The sequence below is a fragment of the Diadema setosum genome, chromosome 11 (genome assembly GCF_964275005.1).
Source record: "Diadema setosum chromosome 11, eeDiaSeto1, whole genome shotgun sequence".
Taxonomy (NCBI): domain Eukaryota; kingdom Metazoa; phylum Echinodermata; class Echinoidea; order Diadematoida; family Diadematidae; genus Diadema; species Diadema setosum.
The window spans coordinates 7,985,272-7,997,545 of record NC_092695.1 but is presented as its reverse complement, the minus strand read 5'-3'; positions in this window follow the sequence as shown (position 1 = coordinate 7,997,545).

Sequence of the window (12,274 nt, the reverse complement as noted above, 5' to 3'; positions counted from 1 at the left end):
ACCCAAAATCACATCGGACTAGCTAAAAATCATAAAATTCTGAAGTTACTAGTCCGTCTGGCTAGCCAAAATATTGCGTCAGTGTCAAAATTGATTCTAAGTAGTCCGCCTGGCTAGTTAAAAAAAAAGTTAAGTACGACCCCTGCTATCACACAAAGTGTGACTTACAGTAAGTGCAAATTCTACTAGAGTAACGACAAATGTGTTAGAATAATGCACATCACATGCTTCCTAGCTGGGCCCAATATAACTACACGCAGCCGCGACAAAACGCGGCTACACCTTTATTCCTTCGCAGACGTTGTCATTTTTCAGTGTGGTTGTGCGACTCCTTCATGAATATCTTTATTAATCGTGGAAAACTAAAATACAAGGAATTATCGTAATCTATGATAATCATTCAATAATCGATATGCGATTTTTTGTTTAATTACGTCAAAAACTCACCGAAATCTGTGGCTGAAATCAGGTCTGTAAACGTCCTTATTGCTTCACTCCTCATCTGCGTGTTATTATGAATGGCATTCACTCTCGTATGCTACAACGTACAACGTAGGTAGTCGGAGAGGCGCCCTCTAGCTCTCCGACTACCTACGACCTACGTTGTACGTTGTAGCATACGAGAGTGAATGCCATTCAAATAACACGCAGATGAGGAGTGAAGCAATAAGGACGTTTACAGACCTGATTTCAGCCACAGATTTCGGTGAGTTTTTGACGTAATTAAAGAAAAAATCGCATACCGATTATTGAATGATTATCATAGATTACGATAATTCCTTGTATTTTAGTTTTCCACGATTAATAAAGATATTCATGGAGGAGTCGCACAACCACACTGAAAAATGACAACGTCTGCGAAGGAATAGAGGTGTAGCCGCGTTTTGTCGCGGCTACGTGTAGTTAGGCCCAATACACATTTGGATTGTACTTGATCAGTTGATGTGTGAAGTGTGTTATAGTTTTATTGATATGCTCTACCATAATCATACGATACATTTGGTTAGATGAGAATGGAAATAATGAAAATCTTACCATCACTCACAAAATTCTTCTTGCACGTCAGTCAAAATTAATACTGTACACTGTAGGAGAGTAGGCCAGGCTGTCCAATGACCCCACGAACAATCTTCTGCAGATACTAGAAGTTAAAATTCACGATTCTCTAAGTAAATTTAGGATGTGATGACGAGTTGAACGTAGGTAGGAATGCGTCAGCAAAGAGTCTAACGTTTATACACAGCTAGCAGCTAAGCTAACCAGGAAAATGTATTTTAGTTCGAAGATCTAGATGTAGATCGTAATCACGATGATAAGATTGACAGCTAGAAACTGGATCCGACGGGTGCTCTGTAGATCACAGACTTGGAAAACCGTGCATGAGAGAAACTACAACAGTGGCACTATTGTTATAAGGCTGAATAAAAGAAGGGCAACTACCATACATTCACGATGAATCACAACACAAACAATAGTTGTCGCCCTAGACCCTATCCCACGTACGAAGTAAAAACTCACCGTAATGTCAGCTGCAGCTGCCTATTAATAGTAGAATGACATCTCACATTTTACCGGCGGCGGAGACAGATACAGTGCAAGGAAATGTCCTGAAAGTCCCTGGCAATGCGAAGAGAAGATATATTCTAAACTCTGTGGTGGAATAACGGGATTTTACATTTCTCCGTAGCGTTGAGGAGTAACTGCGCAGTTTTTGAGACCCACCCAAAGAAATAGCGGTGCCTGATATGATCGCCTTAGATTTGCCAGTGTACGTGTGTAAACGCGTAACGTCCGTCTCGCTAGAGAGCTCGTATGTGTATCGAAACGTACAGCTTGCGGGCGGCTACGGGCGGGTACCCGGCGTGTAAGGTTGAAAGGGTGGCGACGGGTGTACGGATAAGAAACTACGCCAGCTGTGCGCGTCCACCCTGGTGGGAATGAAACACAACATATCTATGGTGTCCGTAAAACATCTGGCGATTAATGACCACTATTCGTGTTCAACTTTCTCAAGTAGTTTTTTAGGTATGGGTTGTACAAATACTATGTGGCTATTATACAGTACTGTATTATACTCGATGGCTGTACCATAAAACAAAAAAGTAGGCCTACTTATTAGCAGTAGGCTCCTCCTGGCATTATATATTATTCCATTCTAAGTGCGACGACAGAGGGAAAGGCTGGAAGAAGATTACTAAGTAGGCATACTGCATTGGTTGAGTGATTGCCGACCGACAGAAAAGAAAACTATATTTACCTGGTATATATTCCATACCCAATGATACATGTGTTCTTTTCATTTGTTGTTTCTCTTACGAAACAAAGACAAATATCCCTTCGATCCACAAAACTCTCACTATGAGGTGTATAGGCCTAATCAAACTAACAGGTTGCAGCCCTTTAAAAAGGGAGTCTGGATTTTGAGACCATTGATCATAACCATGTGACTTCTTCATACAATAAAAGTCGGAGACGTTTCGATCTGACCGAGGTCAAGGCGCAACAATTTGGCCTAAGGTCTTGATCATGGCCAATGTATAAAGATTATCAAAAAGAAGAATAATGGACTCAACAAGTGTACCTATATATTGGTAGGCCTAATAAAGTGAATGCATATTTGTTTGTGTTTTTTCAGTATCACTCCACATACAGGGATAAAATTTGTAGGCCCTATAGAACTATATAGTTCCATGACGCGACAATCACAACTCCAATGAAATCACTGTACGCTAAGCCAAACATAAATTCGACCCACAAACAAAACCCTAACCCTGAATTCCCACATCAAACCAAACTACAGTTTGGTTTGATACATGATCCTATCACAACCATAACTCGTGAGTCCTGGGAGAAAATAAGACCGGAAGAATTGTCGCAGGAGCAATATTAAATGTCGTGTCACCACCAAGCATCATAATAACTTTTACCTGCATGCTGGCCAGAAAAAGATAGAGGCACACAATCATGTTTACTTAGTACACGTATTCGTTTTCAGATCCCATTTTGTTACATTTAGCAAGTTTTCTAAATTGTTCATGAACAACAAGCAATTTCCAAGGGGATGTCTCACATCCCTCTAGAAATATACCAAAAGAAAGTATAGTATGCCTATAGGGGCTTTAAGTCTCTCCTATTCTGATACCTGAGTCTGTTTGTACTGAAAACATGTCTGTTTGTTTTGTTTTATTCTGCACTTTTCAAAAACTGGAATCATAAATAAATGACATTAAATTTGTATAGAATATCATGCATTGGATACATAACCGAGTATATACAATTACGTTAAAAAATGTCATTTATTACAATGTAATTGATTTTGTATAATATATGACGATTGGATGGAATTTATGTTAATGTTTTATTTGTGTGTATTTGTTGGAAAACAAGATAAATGAAAATAAATGAATGTATGTCTGAAAGTCATATTTTTATTCCCCTCCCCCCCCCAACAAAAAAAAAAAAAAGATGTGCTTGACTTAGAGTTAACAGTGTAAGGGTATATATACAGACCTCCAGCCTACCACCCCCCCCCCCCCTTTTTTAGGGGTAATGATAATTATGAAAAACTAACAGATAATAAAATATACGACAAAAGACAGTATCTCATGTAGGTACAAAATTAAATACAAATCATTGTTTAGCTTGTTTGATTGTGTACGAATGAAATCTGTTACTTTTCAATCTTGTCATTAATCTCGCGGTTATAAGATAGCATATACCATTCAATACTTTACTCAAGTAAATTAAATTATTTTGTTTTATTTCCATCAATGAAAGGAAATACATAATTCAAGGTGATATGTATTTATTCAACTGTTAAACAATTTGGAAGGACAAGTCATCGAATACAATAAGAAAATATATGATACAAAATATATAACAACACAAAAAGACCATTGACTATATTTTGATACCCCTATTAGTAATAGGTTATCAAAGGATTTCAGTTGTAGAACTAATGTAGGGCCTATGTGGTCGAATACATTGAGTATTACCAACTGGTTACGTATTCCGATAGTGTTACTCCGGAGATTCTTTGTGATACGCACCTGTTTCCATTTTCGGATTGACGAATGTTTGGAATAACGAACCTTATTTCATTTTCAGATCAACGGACCTCTAAAATAAAGCTATAAAATAAAATGTTCGGATTAAGGAACCCTTCATTTTTGGAGTAACAAACATCCAAATAAAGGACATTTGTGTGTTTCGGAATAATGAACCTTTGAAATAGCGAACCCTATTTCATTTTTGGAACAATAAACCTTCGGAATTAATCACTCTACCGGCTAACATTGGAAACATGAGGGAATGAATCAACCTGACCTTCCGCGGACGTATCGGTGCAAATCACCACTCAAACAATGTCCAGTGTCAAGAATTTACGACACGAGCTCGACACGCACGAGTCACACAGCCCACGAGCTAGACACGGAATAAGTGAACAAGGCCCACGAGCTTGACATTGATCGTTGTGGACCTTTTGCCTATATACTCAGTAGTATAGCATTCTTGGGTCATTTACCTATGTGTTGAGCTCGTGGACCTTATTTGCCTAATAGTATCTAGCATGGTCCTGCTTTGGTATAAAAGATGAGTCAGATCTGACTCATCTTTTATACCAAAGCAGGACTCGATGACTCAGAGTGGTCTAGCTCGTGGGCCGTATGGACTCGTGGGTGTCGAGCCCTGGGGTGACCCCGTGAAAGAAGACTGGTGGGGACATCCACATTTTAATCAAGTAAAAGAAGTTCTGATTTTGTGTGATTTGGTCTTAGTATGTTTCCATTATTTTATCTTGAATTTGTCCACGTATAACCCCGTACCTGCGATAGCTGTATGCAAAACAGAAAGTATGGGAGATGCCTATCACGGTCAACGCTATAACATCCAAGAAAAAAAAAAATAATTGAAAGTATAATACAAGAGGGAGAACGGAAGGGTGAAGAAAAAACAAAAGGGAGGACCGCCCTTTGTTTTGTTTGTTTTTTGTTTTTTGCTGGGACTCGAACAGATCAACAACAACGAGTGTCAACTTAATTATACACATTATACTGTGTGTATTTGAAAGAGACAGAGAAAATAGTGCAATGGTAATTTCTTTTTCATGTTGATTGTGATTGTGTACCAAGTGTTATCTTTGGATAGAATCGCTGTATATATCACTGACTAGTGACTACATGTGAAATTGTGTTTGCATAGCACATGGTGTAACAGTGCCAGAAAGGCCTATATGTCAAAGTATAATACAGAGAATCTCTTTGGCTTGTATAATACGGTGACATTCTATTGCACAGGCGCCCGGTGTATAAGAGTTTGCGCATGGATGTGTGACACCTGCACTACTAGTATTACAGTTAATACATTATCTTGCAATCTTAATAAGGAAGAATGGGACGTATAGATGTCATGAAATCAGTCTATTCTGTGTATATTGTTATTTCCAATATAGTTGAGAGATGACCAAAACTCGTCACTCAAATGAGTGAGTGATAAGTATCAACTCATCTCAGTGTTCTGCTCAATGAGAAGTTCAATAGCGCCATCTATCCAATATAAAATAGCTTCGGTGTCGGTCCCATAAGCACACATTATCCACTCCTATTATACATCACATTTCTTTTTGATCTGTACATTGAAATATTCAGTCTTTCATATTTCATACAATAAGCAGAAAAACTTTGTTCACTTCCTTGCTGAATTTTTCAAGGCCTTCTCCCCTCCCCCCCCCCCCCCCCCTTTTCCGGCTCAAAGTTGTTCTGCAGTCCTTCAAGAATGATACGATATCACCACTCCAAAATTTATGAATCTACGCCGAAAACTTATGTATGCTACGTATAACATACAACATACATTTGCAGGCTTAAGGTAGTATACGACCTGCACACCTGTAAGCTGAGGTTCGTTAAGCAGAGAACGAATAAAAGGTGCATCCTGATCACGAAGCTTCGGAATTATAACTTTATTTCTATTCGTTTTCATTACTGTATACCAACCTTTGGAATAACGAACCTTTATCGATTTTCGGAACAACAAACCTTTTGAATTACGAACATTCGGAGAAAGGAATCGTTGGAACAACGAACCTTCAGAAAAACACTAGTCTTCGGAATAACAAACTGCAACCGAAACTTCAGACGAGATGAATAGCATTGAGTACAGTCCCATTTCATTTCATTTCATTTCATTTCATTTCATTTCATTTCATTTCATTTCATTTCATTTCATTTCATTTCATTTCATTTCATTTCATTTCATATCATTTCATTTCATTTTATTTCATTTCATATAGGTTTCCACACAAATCATACAGTGTTGTGTTTACAACATCCGTCAATGAAATTGTAAAGTGACACATAAATTATAAGTTATAAGTTCAGTATATACAAAAAACATTTACATCGTACAAAATCAATTGAAATTATTCTCAAGGGTACCTTCGTGACAGATAAATAAAATTGTGTGTGGAAGGAACTTACATAGAAGCAGATGCCTGTAGGCGTAAGGTTCCCCGAAAGAAAATTAACACAGCACTGCACTCACACACACACTCTGCACGCACGCAAGTACACACAGACAAGCGTGCGTGCACTCACACACACACACACACACACACACACACACACATGCAACAAGAGAAGAGAATGAGAAAGAGGAAGAGGAGAAATCACAAACTAGATTTGTTCACGTTAGGAAAAATGTATAGATAAAGGTTAAATTGGTCGGTAAACACCCTCTGTCAAATGGAATGTAATAAATACTAATTCACCATAACTCTTTTATCATTTCAGCTGTTAGACACCGATGTTATCTGTTCTTTTGGTTTTGTTTCAAAATGTGAAATTACCGAAGCTGTTTGCGCATGAGTCGATTAACATCATCACGACATCATCACCTCATGATTTATTCTAGATCGCATTTCATGTGATTAACGATAAAAGCAATCATGATGTTAATAAATGTCTAATTGCCCTAACATGAAAATACAGCTAAGAAGATAATCAAGGAAGACGAGGGGTAAAGTGCAAGCCTTGTATTGTTTAAAGGCCCAGTTTACCTTTGGGAGAAGAGATTTCAAAAATTTTCAAGATCACATTTGATGCATATGTGTAGGTCTGTTGTATCATAAAACATCCTACCATATAAAGTTTTTGCAATAAAGCCTAAAATACGAGGAGATATCAGTGTTTTTCTTGATAAACCGTAACTGTAGACGATTTAATCCAGAGACATTTTTATTATAACTATTGTTCACATTTTGTGTTTTTAACAACACTTAATATTGATTGTACAGATTCAAATTTTTACAGTGATTGTTTCTAGCCCCAACTCACATTTTAGAACTATTTTGAAGCACTAATGTTGGGTTTTTGTTTCATCTGCAAATGGTAAATTATGCCTTTAATATTCTGTGATGAATGCAACCGTGGAAAAAACAAAACAAAACATAATTGCCTTGAAATGAACAGTAGCATTGTCTTTCTTGACGAGTTGTCCATTGACGATTTGGAAACAAAACTCCATAAGAAATAAGGTAAGGACATTCATTTCAAAATTTCTTTTTATGTTCATTAGAGGTACTGTTTACCATTGGGAGCAGTGATTTAAAAATATTTTAGATGTCACATTAAGTACGTGTAGGTTAGTTGCATCACAAAACATCCTACCATATCATTAAAAAATTGGTAATAAAGCCTAAAATACAAGAAGATACATGTATTTATTTTCCTACTAAACCATAACTGTAGACGATTTAGTCTAGAAACTTTTCTGTTATAAATATTGTTCACATTTTGACAATACTTAACATTAATTATACTGATTCAAATTTTTACATTGATTGTTTCTATCCCTAACTCACATTTTAGAACTATTTTGAAACACTGAATCTTGGTTTTTGTTTCATCTGCAAAAGGCAAATAATGCCTTGAAAGGGTATGTACAGTTATGGTCGAGGTGAGAATTTAGCATTTAACGTTTTGCGAGATATTCATAAACCACTCTATGAGATGTCAAAGAGCATGCAATTCTGAGGGGTATCAAAAGTTTATTTGATGAAAATCGGTTTTGAAATGGCCGAGATATCCAAAACCGAGGTGAAACAAAGAGGTCCTAATAAAAGGCGTGGCCTGTCACCTTTTATTATTATCATTTTATTTTATATCTCAGCCACTTGAAAACCAATTTTCATCAAAGAAACGTTGAATCCTTCTTAAAATTACATGCTCTTTCATATTTCATAAGAGGTTTCTTATTATCTCACTTAGGAATGTTCAAAATATGAATCCCCACCTCAACCAGTACTGTACAGTCCCTTTAACATCATCATGATATCATCACCTCATATTCTAATTCCCATTTCATTCAATAAAATCAAACAACAAGAAAACGCACATGTACTGACAAGTGTCTCCTTGCGCTAACATAAAAATACAACCAAGAAACAATCAAGGAAGACGATAGCTAAAGTGCAAGCGTTGCATTGTTATATTGAAATTAAGCAGTCCTGAAAAAAAAAAAAATCCTCAATTGAAATGAACAGTATACCGTTGTCTTTCTTGACGAATTGTATATAAATGACGAGTTGGAAACAAAACTCTAAGAAATAAGGTTCAGATAAGGTATAAGGATGCAAAATGCAATTTTATTTTTATGTTCATTAACTTTTGCCCCCGTCAAACTGAGCATGAAGCATATCATGCTATTAATTGAAATGCTCGACCTTACCTGCGACCATCATTCTCCTGGGTTTTTTTTTTTTCTGTAAATTAATTATTTATTTTTTTTTCTTCTTCGAAAGAACATAACATAATATGACAAAATTAAAAATGACCGTGAATACACAATAGGCCCCATTATGAGGGCCCATCCATTTCTACCTTTATCGCTCACGATGGCAGTCTCCTGCATTCAGTTATCTCTGTTATTTACTGAAGGATACTGTTACATCTAATTTTATGTTCCTGTATATGATATACAGCTCACTGCAATTGCTTATGTTTATATCTATTTGTGTACTGTTATATTGTCGGTTTGAATCACTGCAATTGTTATCCTTAATTGTCTTTGTGCTTTTGAAATTTGTATTCAATTTGTATTGGATATAAATCAAATTAAATCAAATCAAATCAAATACACAATATACAATGTAGATGACTATATCTTTACGATAAAAATTGTATGATAATACTACATAGAAAAGAATGACATCATGACGCAACTATAAGAACACGCAGGTGAAATAGAAATCGGAAATGTAGAAATGTAAATGGGTGACAATAGCAATAGAAAGATAAACATCTAACATGTCTAACCTTCTATAATAGACCGGATAGAAATATAAAGATAAAACATTTATACCTAAGTTCTAATGGGCCGTAGAAATAGAAAGACAGACATCTTACCTTTTATAATACACTGTAAAAACATGGGTGTTAGATTTAACACCACGGGTGTTAAATCTAACACCGATCAAACTTCAATAAAGGACCATACCCACAGGTGTTAAAAATACACTGTGATGGTGTTGAAAAGTGTTCACCTGACACTGCGTGGTGTTAATTAATTTTGACACTGTACCTGGTGTTATTTTGACACTGTACTGGTGTTAATTAAAAAATGACACCACATGGTGTTGATTTGATATTTGTTGGTGTTAATATCAATGGTTTAACACCCGTCCAGCTTCAATAAGGGACCACACCAGCTGGTGTTACTTTGGTGTAAATTTATTTTCACATTTTTTCAAAAATCTAGTATTTTAATGTAAAATTCTTGATCGTCTTGTTTAAATTGAAAATCAACAAGAAGTGCAGTTACTAAGAAACTCTTCAAAAAACAGTTTAAAATTTGGAAATGACACCCGGGGGTGTTAATTTAACACCATAAATGAGCACCGAAAATTTAACACCAGCTCGGTGTTCACTATTTAACACCGGACTTTTTGCAGTGTAGACCATAGAAATAGAAAGATAAACATCTACCCTCCTATAATAGACAGCAGAAATACAAAGATTAAACATCTATAACCCAGGGCTCCACACTAACCTTTTTTTTTTTTTTTTTTTTTGGTGGCCCGATGGGGCCACCAAAATATTCAATTTCAGATTCTTGGTGGCCCGAGAGAAAAATTTGGTGGCCCGAAAAAAAAAGCAATAAAAAAATTAAAAGTTCCTTTTTTTTTTTTAATGAGTCAAACATTTAAGTTTTATCATAGTAAGAATTGGAAGCTGGACATATCTACTCATAAATAAACCTCAACATTTCCGGCGCAAAAAGTTACGAATTTATTGTAATACCGAGGCGGGCCACCAAATTTGCCCTTTTTTTGAAATTTGGTGGCCCGACTTTCATTTTTGGTGGCCCCGGGCCACCGGGCCACCGTTAGTGTCGAGCCTTGTCTAACCTTCTAAGGATACTATAGTATAGGCCGCGCTCTGCCCCATCTATTATTGTGTCGAGTTACTTAGTTATTGTTACTGCTGCTGTTGTTGTATTTACTCGGCTTTATTTCTGATGCCAGTCCTATTATACAATGTTGAGTAAAGATGCATGACAACTTTTGGTTAACTTCCATAGATTTTTTTTTTCAGTTTACATTGCATTTCCAGTAAGTATACATGGTTATGCTTTTTGCTCTTCAGCCATTACTTTTTAACTGATATGTTTTCTCATTTCTTCGTAATTAATCGCTCTTAAATTAATGTCATCATATTTTTCACCTGAAAATGATACTTCATTCCGAACTGTCCCACACATGCAGGCTAAACACAATCTAGAATTGGTGTTGATTGTATAAAGTTCTCATCACTTGCCATTTATTTTGTCATTAACCATCTTCCATGAAAATAATGTGCAACATGGCTTCTGAAATATTCTACATGATCGAACTATTTTGGACAAAATCATACTAGTAAATCAGAATTATTTCGGTATACTTTTACACTGATTATTCATATGTATTTCATGTTTTGCTTTCTAAGAGAAAAGCGCGTCGTTAAAACCAGTAAATGAATGAGATATGGTAAACGATAGAATAGATCTAAATTATGTATTTTATTTTGTTGATGTTCTTGTTGTCGTTTTTGTTGTTGTGTGTGTTTGTGTGTATGTGTGTTTTGATATCTGAGGAGCTATCGTGTTAAAGAAACAAAAGGTGGAATACAGATGTAAAATTTGCAGGAACAATATTCGTTATTATTTTATTTACAAACAAGTTATGTAAAATATTCTATTGACATAGGCCTACATTACACCAGATACTAATGTATAGACATTATACGGATGGATAATGTTATGGATTATTGAATACATAACTATTTTAGGTATTAATTTTGCTGAAAGATGGTAAAAAATCCCTGTTTTTTTTTTTTAAGTTTGCATCTTAAAACTATCTTCTTCTTTTTCAATATGCATCAAACTTATTCAAATTCATGAAATTCTTCCGTCGAGATGTTTTCATTGCAACTGATTGCCAAATTGCCCTATACATCGACGTAAATAAGCACTGATTGATCAGTGTTTTAGTAGTAGCCATGATGAAAAATAGTATGTACGCCCATGATTTTTTATCATGGCTACTACTAAAACACTGATCAATTCAGTGCTTATTTACTTCGATGTAGGGCAATTTGGCAATCAGTTGCAATGCATCAAATCTGTTTTGACATAACGAACAGCCTATGAGAGATAGGAAACAAAATATAAATTATCATTCACAATCGGTATAACAGGTGGAAGAGAATAAAACTTGAAAGAAACTGTGTTTTCATGTTGAGAAATGAAGGGGAATAGAAAAAAAAAAGTTACGGCCCTTGATGCTTTCCTTTACACAGAAGGTGAGTCGCACCAGGTTCGCCAGTCCGGCTCGATTTGTGGCGGTAAAATAATGCGTGCTATTAGTGTCCGAGTACGATGTCACAGGAACTTTGGGATGTTTCGGTTAACGCACGATCTTCTCGCACGCTTCTCGCTCTGATGCACTCAAGTGGCGAGTGTTATATCAGAAGGTGCACGCAACGCATTATTATCGCACAAACACACATAAACACACACATTCTCACCGTTACAGTACATTGTACTTAGCGAAATGAAAGCTGTTGCATGCAACGAGACTGCCAGCTGGTTGTGAAAGGGGATGATTACCTGTACTGTTCAAACCATTGACAAATTGCAGCCGTCAACTTCGACAACGTGATCAAAGGAGGAACCACGCGCTTGGTGTAACCCGGGAACCACTGGATCGCTATCTACGCCCTTGCGTACACACAGTTTC